We start from the raw sequence: 22867 nt of genomic DNA on the forward strand, positions 1-22867 counted from the left end.
TGTACTTACCATAATGCTGGATCCTTTCACCCACATCCATCTGATGGTTTCTGGGCCTCTTGGTAGGTCCGAGTCAGCAAAACTAGTGCTCCAGCCTTGAGCTCCTTCAGCTTTTTCCCTTCCTATAATGTATTTGTGAGAGAAATTATCCCAGATTGAGTTGTTGCAAAGGAAAGAAAAATTATCTGTGATAAAACTTCTGAGAAAAGCTGTAATGACGCTAGAGCTCTTTTAGAACAACAATTTGGAAGGGGAATGGAGGAGGGATGCTGTACTGGACAGACATGGACAAACTGATCCGATGTATCCTGTTTGATCAGACTGATGCGTCAGAATCTCCAGGTATGAAACACTTGAGTGGTATTATGACAAGAGATCTTTCAGGACAGTAGCCCTGAATAAAGCCTTAGCTCTTGAAATAAAGTCTAATTTGAAATAAAGTCTAATTTGTAAAGCTTGGCAAAAGTATGCAACATGAACAAGGTTGTTGCTGCGCAGAGTTCATCAACTGATGGGTTCCTAAAGAAAGCTGTAGAGATGACACCAGACCTTGTAACATACATATGCACACACAAATATATACCAATACCACAAAAGCACTTTTTTTAGATACTCATGTAACTAGTTGTAGCTACTACTCTGGACTACTACCCTTCTCATCAGTACACATTTTTTTTGTCTCCTGCCTCATCTATACACTACTTACTTCTTCACATTCCCTTGCCTACAGACTTATATCATACAGCTTTGTGCACACAACCCAACCACTCTCCACTACCTTAACTATATATATACTACCTTACAAACATCTACCCGCCCTTCAGTACACCTCTTTCTCTCCATTTCTAATAACACTCCTTTCATTAATACACCACACGGCCATCATCTTACCAAACCTCCACTTTCTTCTACCCACCATCTAAACTCTCACCATCTGAACTCACAATGACAGTAAGTCAATTGCTACTGTTTTGTACACACTCAGTACTAGCTCACTTCACTAACTACCATAATATTCCCATATAATATCCCAACTCCATCTCACACACACACACACACACACACACACACACACACACACACACACACACACACACACACACACACACACACACACACACACACACACACATTACATTACAAAACCCTCTTTCTTTCTACACATGCTCAGATCTGTTTTCTTATAGCTACAGTAAAGTTAAGAATAACATTTTATCAGCACTACTGAAAGTCAGATACAAATACAAATGGCTCCATTCCTCTACTCACCCCACCTCCATCCTGAAATTTAGTGAAAATATTCACTCTAACCCTGAACCCAGGCATCAACTACCCACCATGGCCAACCCATTACATTCCAATGCTCTCAACACAATTTTCCCATCAGGTAATGAAACTAACCTCATTCTTTTCAGCATCAACCTCATAAGCATCTCCAACAAAATTCATGATTATCCATGCATGTCTAGATTTGTATTCCCCAGACATTTTAATTGCCACTGAAACCTGGCTAAAACAAGAAATAACCGACAGAATTATTCCCCCAGGTTTTAATATACTCATAATATACATAATAATTTTAAAAGAGCAAGTGGTATTATTTAAAAAAACAACTTAGAAATAACTTCAGCCCATCTAAATATCCCAAAATGTAATAATTCTGACTGCATACTTCAAAATCAACCAAAATAAATCTATATGTATCTCAGCAGTATACATCCCACCAGAAAACAACATTACCACAGCCAAAAATATCATACACTTTATATCTAACAAGATACCATACCCCAGGAAACCTTCATCTTAGGTGACCCAATTACAGACTGGCAATTCATAAACAGCAGCAACTCCAAAGTCTCTATACACCTATTTGGCTTCACCCAACTAATAATCACCACCAGAATCAACAAAAGCACTAACAGGCTACCCACACTGGATATTGCCAAACAAACCTCATAATATAAAATCTGCTGGTTGCTTACCAGATGCTATAAGTTACCACTTCCAAACCTATGAAAATAGACAACATTGTTCACCCAAACAAGTAATCTATAAACAAGTACGCAATTTAACCAAATTTGAAAAAGACACATTTATTACAGCCTTCTCCCACACTACAACTGGAATTTATTAAGAGTAATGATCCTAGATGAAGCAGTAACTCACTTCAGTTACACCTTACTAAAAATACTACAGCACCATGGCTGACAAAAGACACCAAACAGCTCATGCTGCAAAGAGATAAGTATGGAATGAACAGTATAAGAATAAAACACAGCATTTCTACCAAAATTTTAAATATCTCAGAAACTGTCCCAAGATGCTTGTTAAATCTGAGAAGAAATCATTCTATAGTAATCTCCAAAAAAGCACCAAAACAACCCCAAATTTTTTGGTCCTTTCTAAATAAACTATTACACCCTAGCCATGCCACAACACCCTGTCCTTCTACTTCAAACAACAGACTCCACTGCTACTCAGTTCAACACTCATTTTATGCAGTCAGTTCTATCACTTATCAATGACCATTTCACTTCACCCCTTCAAATTCCAGCTGTTCTCGAAAGCAACACACTGTCTTCTAGTTTTCAGCCCATCCCAGCATCAACCATAAAACAGTTACTAGCCAAATTAAAAGCAACAACTTCATCTGTTTCTTACGGAGTTCCTCAAAACAGGTGCAGAAGCACTAGCCTTCCCTGTATCCAGTCTAGTCAACTGGTCTCACTTAACCCTCCCTTTCCTGATGTCACAGTTGTTTATACAATTATCAGCAGGTAACTAAATGGCAACAAAACCTTTCAGCACTTCAACTAATCTCTGCTGGTGCACTGCACGGGTCAATACTTGGCACCCTTCTAGCTAATATTTTCATAAATATACTTCATACTGCTACAACACTTGCCACTCTCGTACAATATGCCAACAATTCAAACCTTATCTGCTCTGCCCCATCCATAAAAAAAATTCAGATTTCAAGAAATCACTCAAAAATCTTTTATTGACATTGAAATAAGGCTAAAAAATTCTAACTTGCTGGTTAATGCCCAAAAAAACAAAAACAAAAAAAAAATAAAAAAACCAAAACAAACTTATGCTAATTTACTGCCAGAAATGCACATTTCTTACAACCTCAAGTAATACCCATAAACTAGTTGGAGACATAATATACGGCAACCTCAAATCTGATCACCACATACATGGAAGGAGCTACAAAAAGTACGAATGAGGTTAAATGAATTTGTCTTTCGGCAGGCTGACAAGGGGGGTAATTGGGTCATAATGAATGTAAATGAGTACAAACAAAATGGTGGAAGATTTAATCACAGTTATAGGTGATTATGAGGAATTGGACCAAAACCCACTATTGAAAATTAATAGAGAATTATTAGAAATCTTGGAAAGGGGAGAAATTGGGATTTTTGAACAAGAAGGATGTTCAAAAATTGTTTGTGAAGGAACCAAAGGATCCAAAATGTTATGCCCTGCCCAAGATACATAAGAACTTGAATTCTCCTCCAGGTAGACCCATTGTGTCTATGACAGTCATACTTAGAAAATGTGGGTAAATTTTTAGACTTTCATTTAAAATAGTACAATCACATATTAAAAATACAGGAAAACTATAAGAAAATTTAAAATGGCAAAAAAGATTATTTTTGGGCCACGGTGGATGTTAGTTCATTATATACCAACACTGAAATTAAAAGGGGCCTAGATGCAATGGGAAAAATGATAGGGGAAGGTCCTTGTACCTCTTTTTTACTCCTTTTGTTGGAATTTTGCCTGACATAATTATTTCAGGTGGGAGAATCAATTTTTTCTCAAAAAAGAGGCACTGCAATGGGAGTGACATTTACCCACTCATATGCAGTAGTTTATATGGGAGACTCTGAAAATCATTTTGTATATACACATAATTTTTTCATGGAAAACGTGGTATATTATGGAAGATTTATCAATGATTCATTTTTGTATGTAGAGGTACACAAGAAGGTTTTTGGGAATTTATGGAGGACCTAAATAAAACGGAATATGCTCAGAAATTCACACATCAAATTAGTAGTACCAACATTATGTATCTGGATTTGGAATTATATGTGAATGGGGAGAACCTAATACAATTCAGGCCACATTGAAAGGAAATTACAGTGAATATTTTTTTACATGCAGGAAGCATGCACCCCCCCCCCCCCCCACACACACACACACACACACTTAATCAAGGCCTTGCCATTAGGTGAATTTAAATGTATGCATTTTAATACATCTGAAGAGGGATTAAAGCAGGAATATATAATGGATGCTCTTGAGAGATTGAGCTGTAGGGGTTATTCAGAAGGCCTATTACAGAGTGCACAAGATACTGTTTTCGGGGTTCAAAAAAGTGAAAAAGGTGATAAATATAAAGGAAGATACATAAGGCAAAGGAAAAATGAAAGTGAAGGGGAAAGTCAGAATAAAATTAAGGAGAAAAAATTACTTTTTGTGACAAAATGTGCTTATTTTTCTGATACTATGAGAACATTATCAGACTTTAGACTCAACTTTAGAAGTTTGCTGCAAAGCACACAAATAGATGGGAGTCTTTCCTAAAGGGCTTAGTTCTGTGCAAGTTAAATCTCAGTTGTCTAAGAACATCCAAAGTGTAAAGAATGTATTCTACTTTGTTGGAATGATTTACAAAATCTACTGGTAGATAGACAGATTTTTCAAGTTTAGAATCAGATGCCACCTTGGGGACAAAAATGGATGTGTATGTAGCGAAACTCTATCCTCATGGACAACAAAGAAAGGAGAAGGAGAACACCCTTCTTGTTGATATTATTGCTACTAAAAACAGGATTTTCCATGAAAGAAACTTCAAGGAGAGGAAAGATGGCAGCTCAAAGAGGGACTCTGTGGATGCTTCCAAGACAAAACTAAGGTCCCATGGGGGTGCTGGTTCTCTGATCCAAGGATGAAAAGGAAAGGTTACTTTAAAAAGGACCCTGCACAATCTGATAAGGAATGGGAGTCACACCCACTACAAAAGTTAAGAGACTGCAACTAGCCATACTTTAATGGTGGAATAACTAGAGCCAGAATCAAACATGTGAAAGAAAAAGTAATACATCAAGGATGGAAGAATGGGAGGGGGGAGTGTCTATCCCTTGAGCAGTTGCTCAAAGAGGGAAAAGTTTCCATTTGTTGCCATACATCTTGTGTGTAGATTTTTGTTGGGATAGGGATATGAATCAAATAACATCTTGGGACAAGAAAGGATCAACGGCTATCAAAGGAATTAAAGAAACCATGTGGTTAACTTCAGGTTGTGTGGGTCCAGGTGAAAAGAGAGGATTATTATGGCTTTGCATCTTTTTGCTTTCAGCAGAAAAATGGGCATCAAGGGCAGAGGAGGGAATGTGTAAAGGAGTCTAGATGGCCTCTGTCTCACTGCTGAAATCCATCAAATGGCAACAGATCAAGCACAAATTGTCGATCAGAAGCCAACAGAAAAAAACGAAAGTAAACAACAGATCTTGTTATTTTTCATGGAGGAAGATCCCCTTTGCACCACTCATGTGTTAGGCAGAGTCTCACCCAAATCCCCTGTAATTACATGTATCAACTTTGAGATCGCAGTACAGAAGGGAAAGAGCAAATTCCACAATCCCCACCATATCATCTTCTAAAAAACAACTGCTGACACGTTAGATCAGCTGATTTCTGATCAGCTGTGGCTGCAGTTTTCTGGGTTTGACAAGTTGCTGTTTGACAGCTTGTCATGAACTCTTTTCACTACAGCACTGTCCCTTTGGGGGACTCAAGGCAAAGAAATTGCTGTTGGGCAGGGAGGCAAACAAGTTGCAGGAACAATGGACCCAGCAGCTGAAAATCTGCTGTTCTACCGCTGGCTTGAGAGACCACTCATGGGGTATTGGAACAGGCCTCCTGAGACTGATGGTGAGAAAGCTGGACCTTCCAGGAATGTACACTGTTATCAGGAAGCTAGGCAAAGCAATCGCCCATTATTCCACTCTCTTGGCTTCTCAGCAAAAGGAGTAGGACTTGGCTCCCCCATGCTTGTTAACATATCATACAACAGTAGTGTTGTTGGACTGGATAAAAATCACCACCTGAGGCAAGTTCATGCAATGCAAGGAAAACTAATTTAATTTCCAGGACAATGATTTGAAGGTTAGTTTCTTGCAGACTCCATGTACCTTGGACTCTCCCACCCCCTGATGACCCCCCCCCAAAGGAGGAAGTGCCAATGGTTACCACCACTGAGGATGCGGCAAAACAACAAATCTTCCAGAAAGAGCAAAGGAGGATGTTTGCTAGCAAAGTAGATGAACTTTGCATACAAGTGTGATTGTTAAATGAACCAAAGGATGGTATAAAACTGACCCTAGAACATGGTGCACCAAGATAACTGATGGAGAATGAATGAGAAGGGGAATTTGAATTGAGTTTCTTAGGCTTTCAACCCTGCCACAGGTACTGAAACTATGTGCGTTGTTGTGTTGAGGTGGCATGCTATGAATTGAACTGTTTGAGTTGGCTGCAGATTTGATTTTTCATAATTTACACATATGCCTAAAGACAGATAATTCCTGGCACAGCTCAAGGACTCTTTTGTGACAGCAAGGAACCAATCATCTAGTTATGGAAACATGTGAAGTCCTTTTAGTCCGAGCTGAGCTGCAATTACTGCTATGTACTTGGTGAACACCTGGGGGGATGTGGTGAGACCAAAGGGCAGGTCTTTGAACTGAAAGTAACTAGCTCTCAGACAGAAGCATAAATATTTCTTGGAAGCTTTGGCTACTCTGATATGAAGAGAGGCATTCTGAAGATTTAAAGAGCACATCCAGTCATTTTTCTGAAAATAAGGAAAAAATTGAATGCAATGATTACCCCTAACTGTTTCTCTTTTACATAGGCATTTAGATGTCTGATGTCCAAAACTGGCCTGAGGTCCTTGTACTGCTTTGGAACCAAAGATAATTTTGAATAATATTTTTTTTTCTACATGAAAAAATCGCTTTTCTGGCTATCTTTTATTGGTGGAGTGATACATCTGGAAGCAGCCAGACTGCAAGGGGGGAGCAGGAAAAGGGGATGGTATAGCCTATGGATATTTTCCTTCCTACCAAGGAATCTGGCATGATGGCCTTCTATGAAGGGGAATATAGGGATAAGCAGTACCAGACTGCCTTCAGAGAGGAGAAGTCGGGCAGCCTTTCAGGGATGATTAGGTTGCCTGTCAGAGAAAGGTACAAAATATTCCTGATTTTGTGAACCACCATGACTTTGTTTCCTTCCATTAAAGAAGCCACCTCTACCATGGCCTCCCCTTTTAGAAGTGGAGGCAAATGACTGACACCATTTTTTTTTTCTAAATCATAAGAATTTGGGCCCTTTTTGGTTCCTGCTGTATGATTTTTGTGGGGGCTCTCACATTTGACACCAACATTAGACAATTTCTTTCCCTGCTGCATGCACTTCTGCATCTTCTCTCTGACATAAGGACCAAACAAGGATGCTCTACTGTACATGGCAATTGTAAAGGTTGTTTTAAAGTTATCCATAAAGACAGAAAGACAAATCCAGGTATGACACCTCATCGTTACGGCCAGCATCTGCTGCTTGTATCACTCAGTTGACTGCATTATGCATGTGCCACATGAAGAGGCTTGTGATGTTGAACATAAGAAAATACTGACAACTTATGCAGCTACTGAGACTTATCGCCACTTCCCCACAAGGCTTAAATGATCAGATTTCCATAATTCCAGCATTAACTAAGCATGCTGAGAAATTATGAAAGCAGGATTTCACATAGCAACAGCACTGCTCATTCCTAGATACCGAGTGATTTTTACCCACACATGTCATTGCACATGCACACATTTCATACCTTTTAAATACTGTTTATGTATTTTCAAGGTTTTTTATGAATAATTTGTTTCGTATGCGGTTCACAAGCTGCTGCTGGTACCATTTACTACATCAGTTTATATTGTGATCTGATTTTTTGATTTATGTGTTTATTTACACCTCATTTTGCAAACCTGATTCACAGATTTTGTAAGCCACTTCTGAAATTTTGTAAAACATTTTGGGAATTTTGATTAAGTTTAACATGTATTCATTCATATGTATTGTTTCAATACAAATTGCCAACAAAAGTTTCTATTTAACTGTTTTTATCCAAATCTTGCAATAATTTTCTTTATTTAAACCAGTAATATGCCTTTACGGCCATCATGTTGTTTATGACTTCTTAACCTGTTGCATATGTTCAGTTTGCAGTTCTGAAGAAGTCCATTTGAATGAATATGCAAAACTGTACTTATTCTATGTTACTGGTGGTTTACCTTATTAAAAATATTACATTTTTGCAAATGGTGACTGTTTTGTTGGGCCCTGTGGAGTTTATCCATATTGTGCAGTTTTCATTCAGTTATCAGTTCTGCTCCTGCACTTTTGTCATAGTGATTTTCTGACACTTTACTAATAATTACTAATTACAATTGGCAAATAACAACTACAATACACATATACTGAGAGAGAACAAGCAAGAAAATTATTGACAAAACAGTGGACAAGTTGACACTGAGGAAGGGAAATTTAAGAATTAAAATGCAAAAAGAGCTTAGAAAAGTGACTATAAGATATAAGAAATAAAGAAATGGAAAAATATCTGGTATGATAATAAGAAGAGGAGCACTTAGCTTTGCAAAGTGTAATTTGCATCCAAATGTTCTGCTGTCAAATGTGATCTACGGTAGCTTCACTCACAAGTGCATTATGGGAAGGAAACATTTAAAGAAGCTCAAATCTGGATCAATAGTTTTGCTGTCTCAGATCCAAAAAGTAGTCCGAAGACCCATTAGATGAATGGGCTGAATAGGATACACGGATGTAGACCCGACATGTAATAGGATTTTGAAAGTCTGAATCATTTTTGGTTCAAGTAATCACTACTGTAAACAGAAACTTTCAAGACAAGTATTTTAAATCAGCTTTGGTTGTTGGTTCAAAGGGAGACCGTGTTGTTTTCTCCAAAATGAAATTGGTGGTCTTACAAGGACTATGTTTCTTAACACTGCCTTACAAACTTTTAAGCAAGCCAATGAGGAAGAGTTAGAACCCTAGCAAAAGTCAGAAATGGCTTTTAGATATACCATGTCAGTGGAATAATTGGCACCCTGATGACAAATGTCTGTCAACAGCTGCAACACCATGGTAATCAAGGCCAAAAAGGGGTCACAACCTTGAACAGTAGCTCATAAAGGAAAATGCATTTGTTTACTTTTGGTAGAATGATTTTCAGCAGCTATGAGAATCTTGATCACCCTAGGAGGGTAAGTAAAGTCTCTGGTATTAACAGAAACTGTATGAATCTTGCGGTTATGCTCAGTAACTTCATGCCTTTGAAAGATCCTTTAGGTCACTTGGGTCTAAAATATTCCTGAGGATGTTCATTTTCCTTCAAAAATAAAAAAGAATCGTAAAGAGACTCGAGAGCCTTTTTGGTCTGGTGGAACCCCTTTTTATCAGTACATGATGTATGTCTAGCCTGGGCACTGATACTTGATAAGGAGGGATACCTGGAAGGGATCCTGAGGCAGACCTTGGAGGAGGTATGAAAGGTATGTGGTACCTCTGGATGCTATCCCTTTGATCCATTTTCCTTGCTTGATGGTCTGCCATGCAAGAAGGAAAGGGATAATCAATGCCCAGCTACCTTCAAAAAGGAAGAGTCGGGCAAGTCCTTAGAAACTTTGCAGCTGAATCACAGGAGAACTGCAAAATCCTTGATACTAAGGAGCACCCGGGTCTATATTGGATGTTCGAACTTTTAAAAATTTGACACCATATGATCGAACTAAGTTCGAACATCCAAAAAACATATATAAATAAACTACACAAATAATCTACCTGAACATTTTAAGAAGGGGGGGCAAGCCCCCTTGTCCCCTCACCCCCCCTGCTCTTTAAATATACTAACTCCAAGATCGCACTACAGTGCAGAAAAGGGAAATCTTCTCATTCTTCACTGTACGGAGATCTCCGTTTCGAAAGTTCGATCATATGGTGTTGACCATATGGCACTCGAACTTTTGAAAGTTCGAGCATCCAATATAGACCCTGGCCTATAAGTATGGCATCCATTCTGGAAACCACAACTGCACTGTTGTTCAAAGAGAAGCAGCCTGTCCTTCATAAGCCAGAGGTTTCACACATTCCTCAGATTATAAGAAACGGTTCACTGAGAAATGAACAACATTATATCAACAGCCGCAAGCATTTTTGTTTCTTTTGCTCTTTTGTAGCTTCTCTTTCACTTGGTGTAGAAACAAATGTAAGCCATCACAAGGGGTGTTAGTGAGGGATACCTTCAAGTTTTCAAGAAAGGTACAGTACCTGAGCCAAGCATAGTATCAGACAGTAATACCTGACCCACCACACAGTCTGCTCCATTTACTGCATCATGTTTCCATTTTCATTTACTTATTTATTTACTACATTTGTTAACTTGGCAAGTGTACTGGTCTTTTTCTAGCATGACCTGGACCAAAGGCATGTAAAATTACACAATGACAACTACCTTAGAGCAAAGAGTAGAACAAAATGAAACAATATGACAAATATAAAATTCTAAATCACTAAGGCTAAGGCACTGACAACAGTCTTAAAAGTTTCAAAAAACAAGTACTATACACTGTAATAGCAAGTATAAAACATGGCAAATTTTGGGCTGAAGCTTCAAAATGCTGTCTTTTTTAGAGGCAAGCAAAGCAAATCGTTGTGTCCAGACAGCAATTAATGACAATCTGTGCTTTTAATGATTCTGTCTGCAGATCATTAACCCTCACTCATGTTGCCACTTGAGACTCTAACTTTCACTGTTAAGTTTTCCATGAGGGAATATTTTCAGCATCTCTAAAGTTCTTTCTGCCATGTCACATTGAAAATAGGTCACATGCATCAGGTACTTGATGACTTGAATGGAGAAAGTGCCCAAAATGTACACACACTTACCAAAATAGTCTATTACGCAAGACCCTTTAACCGAGGCGTGGTCCATTAGGCTTCAACTTTATATTATGACGGCTTTGTCTTTAGGGCAGCAGTCATGACAATCAAGTAAGCTATAGAAGCCTTACCCAAATACTCATGGTGCTTGGGAGGTCTCACAGGCATATATGCCATAAGATCTTGTTTTTACTAAGTCCTCTGCATGACTAGTGACACCATGTGGTCATTAAAGGTGAACCATCTAAAAAGTAGCTAAGGCAAATCAGAAAGTCTCCTGCAGAATATGCCTTATAGAGGAGACTGGAACAGTTCACCAATCCTCCCCCAACCTATTAACTCTAATATTTTCTCTAAGTTTGGAATCGTCAAGAGGGTATACTAAGGAAGTCTCCCCTTCTAAGTCAGTATCTGGGAAGAGGTCTTCACAAAGGAGTCCAGCTGCTTCCACTTCTATTTCCTCTTTCTGGAGACACTTGGGGGGAAGGCTCGCACAAGTGCAGAAAGAGGAAACAGAATTGGATACCTCTGTTCTTTATCGGTGGTGTCTTTCTACCCATCTGCCACTCAGGGACAAAGATAATGGGTGCCAAATGAGGATGTCAAAAGGTGGAAAAGATGTCTGTGTCAGCTTCAGCTGGGTGCCTGTCAACCAGAAGGTTGCATCTGCAATGCACCATGAGGTCATTAAGGTGAACCATCTAAAAGGTAGCTAGGGCAAATCAGAAAGTCTCCAGCAGAATATGCCTTATAGAGGAGACTGGGTCCGTTCACCAGTTGTCCCCCAACCCATTAACTCTAATATTTTCATTTGGAATCATCAAGAGGGTATACTGAGGACGTCTCTGCTTTCTAATTCAGTATCTGGGAGGAGGTCTTCACAGGGGAGCTCAGCTGCTTCCACTTCTATTTCCTCTTTCCGGAGACACTTGGAGGTAAAGCTCGTCCAAGTGCAAAAAGAGGAAACAGAATTTGATACCTCTGTTCTGTATCTGTGGTGTCTTTCTACCCATCTGCCACTCAGGGACAAAGACAATGGTGCCAAATTAAGATGTCAAAAGGTGGAGTAAATGTCTGTGTCAGCTTCAGCTGGGTGTCTGTCAACCAGAATGTTGCATCTGCAATGCTTTTGTTCTCTCAGTTAAAAATGTTGGGTCTCAGCATTGAAGATGCTTGGGATCAAGATGGTCACAGAACCAAAAAGGTTGTTAACAGCTTGACATAATGAGATCTTAGCACCAAAGCCACATATGGCATAAGTATGGCTTTGGTACTGAAAAACTAGTTTTGTCGATACTGACATTGTCTTTAAGGGTGTATGAGCCAAGGCTAGTACTGACTTACCCAGATTGAATCTCTGGTTCCTAGTGAATCTCAGCACCAAGAAATTCCATGCTGAAGTCACCAATGTAGAAGGGCAGGTTGACATGGAAGGCACAGATAAGCTCTGTGCCAATGCCAAAGTTGACTGTATGTCAATCAGCTTCAATACTTCCACTGGTGAGCATGCTCTAGAGAAGGAGTAACAGAAAAAGAAGTAGATGGGGAAGGACTTTCACCTGCTGCAGTAAAAAGAAAGGTAGGAAGAATTATCATACATACATACATACTTACATACAAATGTTTCAAGCACGGGCATTAAAGCCCTTCTACCTTGTCAACATGCCAAAACACTTGTTCCCATAACAAATGTCCAGACTGTTCTTAAACATATCTAAACTAGTACTTGCTTTAATGTAATTTGGTAGTCTGTTCCAAGCATCAGCTACTCTGTCAGAAAATGAATTAGTACACTTCTCATTCCTATAGAATCGTCTACATAGGTTATCTGACGATTCTCTAGTACTTTTTGATAACGCCAAACATTCCCAGAGATAGTTGTCCCTAAATGCCCTATATACCTGAATAAGATCTCTTAAATATCTGTAAGAGACACTGTACAAGTTCAGATATTTTAGTCTTTCATAATAAATTAGATTTTTCACATCCATGAATGCCCTTACTATATTTCCGCTGTACTCTTTCCAGTTTATTCATGCTTGTTTTCCTACAGGGTTTCCATATTGTTATTCCATACTCAATTTTGGGTCTAATGTAACTAACAACCAATGACTTCATTATGTTTGATTTCCTAGTCTTTATAAATCTTTTTATACAACCTATAGTTCTATAACTATCATTAGCCAATTGGTTGATATGATTAGAAAAACTCATAGCTGAATCTACCCATACACCCAGGTCCTTAAATGAGTCTACAGTTTCAATCACTGTGTGCTGTATTAAATATTCCCCTTTCAGTTTATATCTCCCAAATCTCATATGATTAGTTTTTAATGTATTTATCAACATATTATTCTCCTGTGCCCAAATGGTCAATTTAGCCATATTATTTTGCAGACATGCCTTATCTGTAACACTTGTAATCAGTTTACCCAATTTAAAGCTGTCAGCATATAGACTGTAGAACACCTCAGATGAAAAAGTAAGGTCTGAAAGATACAATCTAAACAAGTAAGGGCCTAGCACAGAGCCCTGTGGGACAACCTGACTGTAACCAAGGATTTCCCTTGTCCAGTTACTGTATGACACTTGCCATGTCCTATTTGTAAGCCAAGCAGCTATCCATCTTATTAACAGTACATCAATACCTAGTTGTACTAATTTATTGATCGGTGTTTTGTGCATGACCCTGTCAAATGCTGAAGTTAAATCTATACAAATCACATCACAGCACAATTTTTCATTCATAGCTGTTATTATATTGTTATAGAACATTATGTTTCAGGTGGTAATACATCTATTTTCAGCATATGCATGCTGATATATGGGTTCAAGTACCAACCTATCCAGTTCTGACAAAAACTTATCCAGTATTACCTTCTCCATTATTTTTCCACAACATAAAAGTAGACTTAAGGTCATTGTTACTTATTCCGTCTCCTCCCTGCGCTTTGTTTGGATCCAGTTTGCACAGTTCTTTTTCAATATAATCTAATTTGATTCCAGTATCTGGGGTTACCTGGATGACACTAGGACAACTTACCACCCCTTTTGTGGAGCCAAACTGTTTTGCATAACATTTTGTAAATATATCTATAATCTGTTTTGTCTGAGAATTAATTTTAGAATCTGCACAGTTTATCAATTTGTGCATCTTTACTCCTTCCACATCTTATGTATCTATAAAAAAGTTTCCTATTATGCTTAATATCTTTATATAAATTTTCTTCAATTTTTTCTTGATCTTGTCTAACACTATGCTTAATCTGTTTGTCCAGCTCATTTATTTCAGTTTTCAAAGTTGTAGTTTGACCTGTCTTCCATTTCTTATATTTTTTGTCTCTAAACTTAATCTGGTATCTTGTTCTTATGGAAATATACCCACCCAATGTTGCGTGCCTAGATCCTGATGTTAAACATTTTTTTGACGTTTTACACTCAAACAATTTCTCTTTCAAAACTTTCCACATTCCATCTGTACTTTTTCCACTGAACACCTCACTCCAGTTAGTTATAACTGTTTTGCTTCCATCTGTAATTAACCTTCTGTGCATTGCCTTAGATTTTAGTTTGGCAGAATTATCTAGCAACAAATTAACCTTTATAACCCCTTACCCCATGATAACTGCCCATCAGTAGTGGTAAAACTTGACTTGAAGTTGCAGTAAATTCTTTGGGAACACAAACAATATCTAGTATATTCCATCCCCCAGTAGGTTTTTTTACAATCTGAAGCATTTGTTGTTCCTGAATATACTCTACGATTAATTTCTTTACTAACATTGTTGAATCAATATTATTCCAGTCTGTTTATGGTAAATTTAAGTCCCAAACTAATATTATTCTTCCCTCCTGTGTTTCATGTAAGAAATGTATTAATTCCTCTAGGTCATCTGCACTTGACTTTGGTGGTCTATACACTCCAACAATTGTTATATGTTCCAGGGTTGTCTTTACTGTCACAGTTACACAGTCTATAGTATTGGTATTATCATTGAATATGTAATAATCACAAGTCTCATAGCTATCTTTAATCCCTAACATAACACCTCCACCTGATTTTTTGTTAGAATGTCTGTTACAGTAAAAACATTTATACCCTGTCAGAATTAGTTCCAGTCATTGTTCTTTAACCATTTTTCACAAACTATAACAACATCAATCTTGTGGGAACGTAGCAAATTTTCTAATAAAAAAACTTTATTATTAATGCTCCTAGCATTAACAACCATCAGAGATGCATCATATGTTGCTATCTGTGAATTGTTACATTTTTGACCAGGCAAAAATCCTGGATAGTGTTTGTCAAATATTGCAAAATATCTGCTGCAAAAATTCTCTTCCCTGATCTAGACAAATGCACACCATCCTGTCTGAACACATGTGTGCCCAAACGAAGGCTTGGATGCTCTACACATTTCCATTTTTTAAAGCAGGACATTTTTTCCATGTAGGTGTTTATCCAAAAAATCTTTTCATTCATAGTGACCCGACTATCCTTTCTATAGGTGATTTGTGAAAAATATGTTTTAACACCAGTACAAGCTATACTATATCTAGGAGGGCTGTCAGTTCCCAACTAACAGTCAGAGAATCTTTGTTGGTGACATTATTTGTACCACCATGAATAAAAACAGATCCATACTTCCTTACATTAAGGCATTCTAAGGCTTGTTTCACATCTTCTATTTTTGCTCCTGGCAAGCATAACACTACTCAATGTTCATTATAATCTCTGCAAACTTTTAGTTATGTACTTACCATAACTTTGGATGTATGGGATTCATCTCGCCTACATTCATAACTGATGGGCTCGGAGCCGATCTGTCGGCTCCGACTTGGCCACTATACTCTAGAACGAAGTCTTTCATTGGCTGGGCTACCCCTTATCCCATAATGCACCACGCCTGCTTCCCCAGATCTTGTTTGTTCGCTTTCATACATACATACAGGTACAGAACACATACCAATAACTGTAACCAACTAGAGCCCTTCCAGAGGAGAGCTCAACAAGCCCAATGTTTCCTCCAAATCCAAAAGGTAGGGGGAAGGAGAGTGGGTATGTATGAATGTAGGTGAGATGGATCCCATACATCCAAAGTTATGGTAAGTACATAACTAAAAGATGTAATGGGATCCTATCTCGCCTACATTCATAACTGATGGGACAGCGTCCCTAGCACCTAAAACCCCGGGTGGCTCACTGGAACACACTCCTGAGAACTGCGGAACCAAATGAAGCTCTACCTCGGGAAGCCACATCAAGCTTATAATGAGAAATGAAGGTGTGCGGAGAAGACCAAGTAGCAGCCGCACAGATATCATCTATTGAAACTTTGGAATGAAAGGCTACAGAGGTGGCCATAGCCCTGGTAGAATGAGCTTTGATTGGGAAAGGCAACTCTTTGCCTGACTGGGAGTAAATGAAAGAGATGCAATCCTTAATCCATTTGGCAATTGTGGCTTTGACAACTGGAAGACCTACTCTATTCTCCGCAAAGGACACAAACAGTTGGTCAGATTTTCGAGTCTGAGTGGTCCTATCCAAGTAAAAACGCAGTTGCCTGTGAACATCCAACTGGTGGAAGGTGTATTCTGCTCTATTAGAAAAATTTGGGAAGAAAACTGGGAGCTCCAATGATTGCTGTATGCATAAAGGGGATGCTACCTTAGGCAAAAAGGAAGGATTCAATCTAAGGGAAACTCTGTCTCTGTGGAAGATCAAATAAGGAGGGGAAGAACAGAGAGCTTGAAGTTCTGAAACACGCTTAGCAGAAGTTATTGCCACAAGAAAGGCAGTTTTCCAAGATAGGAATTTTATATCACAAGTGGCTGCCGGCTCAAAGGGACGGGCAGTTAAGGAGGCCAGAACCAAATTTAAGTCCCAAGGAGGCATGGGATGAGCCATAGGAGGCCTGAGGAGCCAGGCTCCTTTAAGAAAGGACCTGCACAGTCTGTTGGCCATTAAAGAAGGCTCTATAGCAACATGAAAATTAGATATAGCAGCCAGTTGAACTTTAAGTGTAGAGACTGAAGAGCCAGAATGAAACAATGAAGCTAGAAATTCCAAGACCTGCGGAACTGGGGCAGTGAGAGGATCAATGCTTCGCTGCTGGGCCCAACAAACAAACCTTTTCCATTTGCTGGAATACAGCTTAACAGTAGACGGCTTGTGGGAAGAAGACAAGATGTGCATTACTTCCGAAGAAAGAGAAAGATCTCTAACTAAGGATGGAAGTGGAGTAGCCAAGCAGCCAGTTGCAGCGACCGAAGGGACGGATGAGAGTGTCCCGACGGATTGGATAACAGATCCGGCATTGGGTCCAGAGTCCAAGGGCCCTGTACCATATACTTCTGGAGAAAGGGGAACCAAACCTGACAGGGCCAATGTGGGGCGACCAAAATCATGTGGCACCCGACATGAAGGGCCTTATGAATCACCCTCGGGAGAAAGGGAATTGGAGGGAAGGCATAAAGCAGACCCGGGGGCCAATTGTGGGCTAGAGCATCCCTGGGAGACTGTCCCTGAGAGGGTGTCAGAGTGAAGAACTCTCTGCACTTCGCATTGTTGGGGCTGGCGAACAAGTCACAACAAGGGAGGCCCCATTTGGCGAAGATCTGCACAGCCACTCTGCTGTTGAGGGACCACTCGTGGAGCAACAGAAGAGTCCTGCTGAGCCTGTCTGCAATCACATTGGCTTTTCCCGGAATGTGCGTGGCTACTAGGAAACGTCGAGAGGCTATGGCCCAGCGCCATACTCTCATGGCCTCCCTGCAAAGGGGGTAGGACCTGGTTCCGCCTGCTTGTTTATGTGCCAAACTACCGACATGTTGTCGGATAGAATCACAATAGTACCTTGGGGGAGAGCATGATGAAGTGCTTGTAAAACCAGAAGCACCACTCTCATTTCCAGGATATTGATGTGAAGATGCGCTTCGCAATCCTGCCAAGTGCCTTGGACAGACCTGTCCAGATAATGACCTCCCCACCCTATCTGGGAGGCATCCGTGGTCACTGTGGCAACAGGGAGCTGAAGGGCGAAGGGACGCCCCCAGTCTAGGTTGGACCGACATAGCCACCAACAGAGGTCCCGACGACAACTGTCCGTAATCAGAACTAGGCGGTTCAGGGGAAGTTCTTGGTATGACTATTGAACCGATAATAGCCATTGCAGCACCCGCATGTGCAACCTGGCTAACGGTACTAGGAGGATAGTTGCAGCCATCGAACCCAATAACTGAAGAATCTGTCTGGCAGGAACTCGAGATTTGGGTAACAAATTTAGGACCTGTGATTGCAGAGTCTGAATCCTGTCTGATGGCAAAAATGCCCGCATCCTTTTTGTGTCTAACTCCGCGCCTATAAAAGTGATACGCTGAGATGGCCGCAGCACAGATTTTTTCCAATTGAAAGTGATTCCTAGCGAGAGACCCAAGGTTACTGTGGCCATCAGCACTCGAATCAGTAGATGCTTGGAGGTGGCAGTGAGGAGCCAGTCGTCGAGATAGGGAAACACTTGGAATCCGAGACTTCTCAAGTGAGCTGTCACCACTGCCAGACACTTGGTAAACACCCTGGGGGCTGTGGTGAGACCAAAGGGCAGTGCACGAAACTGGAAGTGACTGGTTCCTAGGTGGAAGCGTAAGTAACTCCTGGACTCCTGACGTATCAAAATGTGATAGTAAGCATCCTTGAGGTCTATGGAGCACATCCAGACATCCTTCTCCAGTAACGGGAGAATGGACTGAAGGGTGACCATCCGGAACTTGGACTTCTTCACAAAACGATTCAAAAGGCTGAGGTCCAAAATGGGCCTTACGTCCCCTGTCTTTTTTGGCACCAAAAATAATCTTGAGTAAGTTCCTGATCCGATCTGGTCGGTGGGGACGGGCTGGATGACCCCTTTGCCTAGCAGCCTTGAAACTTCTACGGCTGCCTGATCCCGTTGACTGGGTGGCACGTCCGGGATTCTCCTTGTAGGAGGAGGGGACTTGAAAAAGGGAATGAGGTAACCTCCGGTTACAATGCGAAGCACCCACTGATCCTTGGTTATCGATTTCCAAGCCTGTGGGTGTTTCGCAAAACGACCCCCGACCGGCTCCGGAGAAGCACAGTCGGGCCACATCCTAGGGACGTTGAGGGTAGGAGGAACCACGAAAGGAATCACGGTCTCCAGAGTTACAGGGGCCTCTGCCACCTCTAGGGCGGCGTCTTCCTGAATCCCCCCCCTGCCTCTGGAGGGGGGATCACTCGGTGGAGTAGAGAAGAACTTTTGAGATTTTCTGAACCACATTTTCCCTCCTCTCTGGGCCTTGGGGTAAGGTCTAGAGGGAGCGGAAAAACGGGCCCCAACGGCAGTCAAGGTCTTGCCCTCCTGCTCGCACCAAGTAAGTGTGTCCTTCACCTTGGGTCCAAACAAAGAAGACCCATCAAAGGGGGCGTTGGCGAAGGAAGACTTAAAGGCCTCCGCGAGTGGACACAAGCGTAACCAGGCTTGTCTCCTAAGAGCCACTCCTGTGCCCGCTGCTCTACTCGCCCCTTCAGCTGCATAGGAAATGAGCCTCATGGACGAGTTGACAATAGAATTTAGGGTAGTCATCTGGGCGCCTACAGTCTGTGCTAACACCTCAGGAAGGTTACCTGCAAGGGAGTCTCCTAACTCCTTGAGGAGGTCCCTTTGGAGCCTCGTAAAATGACAGAGATAGTTCAGCGACCGCATGGTAAAGGTCGCTGAAGAAAGGGTACGCTTCCCGTACCTATCCATGCTCCTAGAATCCTTATTAGGAGGATGAATAGACGTTGAAGCCTCTGCCACGTCCTGCTGAGTGGCAGATGCCACCACCATAGCATCAACTGCAACACCTTTAGTGAGGAATTCTTTTTGAGGAGGGGCTGACAGAAATTTGTTGGGCCTGGCAGGCACCGGTTCCGCCGTGTCAGGATGTTCCCACACCCTCCGAGAGATTAGATCCAATAACTCGTCGAAGGGTGGAGACACCCAGGAGGAGGAGGGCTGGGCCCCGAAGGCCTTGAGGAAAACCGACTCCTCAGCGGTAGGAGCTTTGGATTGCCAATCGCCTCTCTGTTTCAAAATCTCAAGGATATCCGAGAAAGAGACGTCATCCGAGGACGATTTGGGGGACCCCTCCGCATCATTGAGGTCAGTGTCTGAAGTGACGGATTCATCTTGGGAATCAACGTGCTTCCTCTTACACAGTTTCTTCCTAGGGGGTTCATCCGAAGCAGATTCAGAAGGACCCCCCGGAAGAAGGGAACCCCCCAAGGGGGTATCCTCAGGCCCTGGGGCTTCACTGTCATGGGAAAGAATGTCTCCAGAGGCACCAGTACCCAAAACTTGGGACGGTGAGGTAGAAACCTGCTGAACCGGCAAGGTCATGGCCAGCGCACTCCTCATGGCCTCAAAAGCAGGACCTCCAGACTCTGCAGAGGGCACTTGCTGAGAGGCCACGGTGGTACTGGGAATACCTGCGGCAGATGCCCCGAGGGGAAGACTGAGCATCAAAGAGGCGAACTCAACAGTGTTGCCCTCGGCCCCCGCCGAGGAAGACCCGGTACCAAACCCTGACACCGAGGACAGGGTAGGAATGAAAGTCGGAGCAGAGAAACTCCTGGGGGGTCCTTGCTCCGACTGGACGATCCCGCTCCGTCCTACCTACACCGACTCCAATGGCTCCAAGGGGGTCGGAGGCGGAATCAAATGCATGGGAAGTGGAGTCGGCTCCGAAGCCGCGTGGGCTGGAGCCGAGATCATTTTAGTAAAAGCTGGGGACTGGAACAGCCTCTGGATAACCCTATCCAAATCTGAATCCGACAACCTAGAGGATTTGGAGGAAACAGACTGGGGCCGAGAAGACTTCTGCCTCGGCTCCGATAAAACAGGTGATCGGCTCCGAAAGGGTTCCAGCACTATCGGAGCCGAGACCGGGGCCGTCTGCAACAATGTCGGCGCCGAAGAAGGCTCCGGAGCTGAGGGGGAAGAGTCTGAGCTGCACACCTCCAACGGCTCCGAGACCAATGGAGCCGAGGTGATTGGCCTCTCGATGCACTAACCTGTGGCTCCGAGACCAATGGAGCCAAGGGAAGAAGCACCGAGGCAGACCCTTCAGCCATCGGCTCCGAAACCGTTGGAGCCGAGGAAGAAGAAGTCAAGCCATGTTTTTTTACTGACGGGTCCGACGGACTGGTCGGAGCCGACGATCTATGCTTTTTAGGTGTCGGGCCCGACGGACTGGTCGGAGCCGACGATCTCTTCTTTTTAGGAGTTGGAGATGAAGCCAAAGCCTCTTCAAATGAAGGCTTAATCAGACCCCTAAGAATCAATTTGTTTTTTCTCTCCTAGAGAACTCTGGAGAAAAAAGTGTGACACACACTGCAGGTATCCTGTAAATATTTAGGCCCTAAACAGTACACGCAGACAGCATGGCTGTCCGTAATAGACATTTTGTAATTACATTTTGCACACTTCTTGAAACCTGACTTGTGCTCCTTAGACATTTTTAGAAGTAACCAGCAGATAACTGACAACAAGAAAAAAAACAGTAACTAATAGATGGACTAATGCCCTCTAACTTAAACGGGCTTAGCCTGACACAACAGGGGGAACACACAGAGAGAAGAACTAAGTGGGCTAAAGCCCTCTAACTTAAACGGGCTTAGCCCGAAATATTTCAGTCACAGCGCCAAAAAGAAAAACAGATACACATTCAAAAAGGGCAAAGGCCCTCTAACTTAAACGGGCCTTGGCCCAGTCCACAAGTAGCGCGAAAATATGAAAATTAAATATAACACTAAACTAACCACAAACATACACAAAGCTGTTAAAACAGCTGTTTGATTAAATTCTGAGAGAAACCCTAGTCAAAAAAGACCAAAAGGCAAGAAAAAAACACTTAGCTCCAGCCAAGTCGAGACCACGTCCGGCTTGAAAAGCGGCAAACGAGATCTGGGGAAGCAGGCGTGGTGCATTATGGGATAAGGGGTAGCCCAGCCAATGAGAGACTTTGTTCTAGAGTACAGTGGCCGAGTTGGAGCCGACAGATCGGCTCCGAGCCCATCATTTATGAATGTAGGCGAGATAGGATCCCATTACATCATAAGTATCAGTTCCTCTAATAACTGAAATACCAATTACAAGAATATCTTTGCTGACCATCTCTGAAGAATCTTCATCTTCTTACAGTCATTTCTGCAATATCAATTGTTACGAAGGATAGATCTTCATCACTATTAGTCTGATTAATTCCACAGTTTTCATTGCGTATTAAATTCTCATCCATTAGTAACAACATAGGAACCATTCGGACACTGGATCCATCTCATTTTTACTTTGTCAGAGGCAGATCATGCCTACTAAATCTGGGGGATTTCTTTGAAAAGGTCACCAATGCAATGGATGAGGGCAAAACAGTGCATGTTGTCTACCTTGACCTGGCTAAGGTACTTGATACAATATCCAACTAGGGCATAATTAGGCATCAACTCCTATGCTATGTTATGTGCTGGATTGCCATCTGGCTGTTATATGGGACCCAAGAAGTTAGGATGGGGAAACACGTCCACAAAGGGACCGGTCCTTAGCATAGTCTCTCAGGACTCTGTGCTGTGACTGCTCCTTTTTGCCATTTACTTCTCAGAAGTCAAAACCAATGTCAAAGGCCTCTGGCTGACCAAGTCTGCAGATGACTGTGAACTGGAGAGGTCAGAAAATCCCCCAAGGTACTAGCATCCTACAGGAAGGACACACACAAATGGCTGGTACCAAAGCATGGCTTAAAATGTAATGCCAAAGAATGCATAATAGTATAATTTGGTAAG

The 22867-nt window shown here is 41.7% G+C and overlaps 1 protein-coding gene across 1 annotated transcript in view; it reads right to left on the reverse strand.

The window, feature by feature from the left end:
- UNC80 (unc-80 homolog, NALCN channel complex subunit) overlaps window positions 1-22867 on the reverse strand; it is a 5631640-nt gene that overhangs the window by 2400891 nt on the left and 3207882 nt on the right. The window lies entirely within an intron of this gene.

Source organism: Protopterus annectens, chromosome 2.part0 (genome assembly GCF_019279795.1).
Source record: "Protopterus annectens isolate FY-2018-M chromosome 2.part0, PAN1.0, whole genome shotgun sequence".
NCBI lineage: Eukaryota > Metazoa > Chordata > Ceratodontiformes > Protopteridae > Protopterus > Protopterus annectens.